Below are 2,792 nucleotides of genomic sequence, written 5' to 3'. Positions count from 1 at the left end.
ATTTCAAAATAATCGGTCATCTTCTTAGTGTGCTGCTAAGCAGTGTAGGTTCCAGTGCCATCAAAGGTGGTAATCTTACTTTGATAGTCTTGAGGCATTGCACCTAGGTTTGCCCATAACACCAAGGGAGCATATTTGTTGGCCATTGTTTTGGGTTGGGTGAGAGTAGAACCAGGAGTTGGGGTAATGGGAGGCATTTGTGTTGTAGAGGAGGAAATAGAAGTGGTGGTGGGATGTTGGGTGGTTATTGGTGGGAGAGGAAGTGAAGGGGTGAAAGGGGGAGTGGAATGGATTTTAGAAAAGGGAGGAAATAATGATGAACTAGCAGAAAGTGAGGTGGTTTCAGAAAGTTTAGGTATGCTTTTAGTGGTAAGGGATGACTGAGAAGAGTTCTACAAATACTGATCAATTGACAAAATGGCTCTTTGAATTTTAAGTTCTATGAGGAACTCTGGATCTTGGACTAGATCTAATAATTCACTGTCAGATGAGGTTCTAAACAGAGAGAGTTCGAACTGCTCATCGAAAGGAAGATCTTCTAAGCAAATTCGTTTAACAAGACATGAATGGGATCTGTACAATGGTCGAGCGCTAACAAAACTTTCTTGTCTTCTGATGATTCTAGGAATCAAGTTAGGATTCTCAAACACAGGTGGTGGATTGGGATCAGGATTAGCCCTAGTGTAATGAGTCCTTTCTAAAGCTAGATTTCAAAAAAAATTATGTATTTTCTTATATAAACTTTTCAAAATAACTTCTAAAATCCTCTAAGATGCTTTCAAATCAAACTTTTCGGTTTCTTAAAGGTTTATTTCAACTGAGGAATTGTTCATTCCCCAGTATGGTCGCCACTATGTTATTACTCAGATTTTCTTTAGAAGTTATGGGAAGAAGGAAAGGGGTCTGAGGTAAACACAAACCAATCTTTTAAGTATAGAATCTAGCCAATCTGTACTCAGAAAGGGCTCTCTCTTTGTAATTTAGCTTTGTTTTGGTGTGATATTAGGCTAGTTATTAATGTTCAGGGTTGTTTTGTTTGAGAGTGGTGGAATTCTGGGAACAGATGGATAGAGCAAGGTTTTCAAGCCATTGGGCTATGGAGTCAATAGAGTGATGGCGTAATTCGATCAGATCATTTACTAAAGGGAAAACTCATAGGGCAAGGTAGTAAAACAAAAGGCAAATGTTAGGTTCAGGTGGATGAAATGGTCTTAACCAGGGAGAAAGGGAAATCAAGAATCCTTTAATCGGGGTCAAAATGAGGAACAGAAGAGGCCTATCAACAAAGGGCAATTAAGAATTCTTTGTTCAATTGGACCGAAGGGATAAACTACAAAGTAAGGGAGCATTCAAGAATTCCCTAACTATGATAGTCTAGCAGAAAACATTGAGAAGATAAACAGTTTAAAACAGAGTGCAGTAAAGCAATTTCTGAAAAATCATTACTCGTTTATCATTCAGGTTTTATGAAAACACATATGATTATTAATAAATAGAGGAAAAACAATAATAAACAAGAGATATAGAATACTTATTTGATTTATGTTTGACACAAGTATCCAATGAACAGTCTTTACTTTATTCCTTGATCCAGCAAGCCATACAAGTCTTGATACAATAGCACTTCATTTCTAGAAGAAAATCTCTATAGAAATGTCTTTGAATCCACCCCTAATACTTCGAATAAGGAAGTATTTATACAAAATTTACATCAAAATATCTCATAACTAAATGAGATTTATTTTAGGAATATGAAATATATTTTTACACAAATATAGAGACAGATGGTCTCGAATATAGAAACAGAAAATGAACTAATTGTTGTTGTCCCTGTTTTTGTTGAAGGAGTTGGAGGCATGCTCTATGAATTTGCATCTTGTTGTTGCCCTAGTAACTCTGTGTTGGACATCTGATTTGATCTTTTCAATTGATACTCTTTCACCTGTATCTGATACACTTTACCTGCTTACCAGCATTCATCCTTTTTACCAAAATTTTACTGTGGTAAATATTTCTATTTACCTCACTTTAGTCGTGGTAATTTATAGGATGTCAGTCATGTTGGTCCACCAATCATCCTTTGGTATTCTTGTCCTTATCAGCTTCCTGTAAATTTCATCTACCTCTGTATACTTCACAAAATTGGGTTGTACTGGGAATAAGTGCTTTACTTCATGTTCAATGAAAAAGAGGTTCTCTAAACCGTCGTACAGCACTTTTCCTGTTGGTAATACCTTGGATGAAGATGAACTAGCCTGACTGTCAGCTTGCTGATGTAATTTGTTAATGTAATCAATCTGAACCATTAGCCTATCATTGATGACTAAAGGGCTTGGGAGTCCTTTAATTTTTAAAATGTCAAACTTTTTCATGAACTCATCTATATCTTCCTGCATGCTTTGACATCTACGTTCCAGGCCTTGCATCAAATTCCTTTTATTCAACACTTTCTTCACCTCGAGGATGGTAGCAGTCCTATCCTTAATATCTAATTGTTCTAACTATTTCCTGCTTTTACCGTTCAGAAAATTGATTAATCTGATAGCTTCCTCGGGTTTTCTACCCAGATCTTCTCTGGTCTTTTCAATTTCTTCAAGAGCATGCTTTACTAAATCAATCTATTCAAAAATAATTTGAATTGATGACCAAATATCATTGATGGAATCAATGATATTGGTCCACAATATCTTCCTAATGTTTGTCAAAGGCTTTTCAAATGTCAAATCCTTCTCCAATGCTTTAATTTGTTGGGCCATGCCTTTGTTTTTCCTTATCTCTTCTGCATATTTGAT

Source organism: Pinus tabuliformis, chromosome 2_2 (genome assembly GCF_031772625.1).
Source record: "Pinus tabuliformis cultivar Carrire ecotype Pingquan chromosome 2_2, CPIR1, whole genome shotgun sequence".
Classification (NCBI taxonomy): Eukaryota; Viridiplantae; Streptophyta; class Pinopsida; order Pinales; family Pinaceae; genus Pinus; species Pinus tabuliformis.
Note: the sequence above shows the minus strand (reverse complement) of the source record.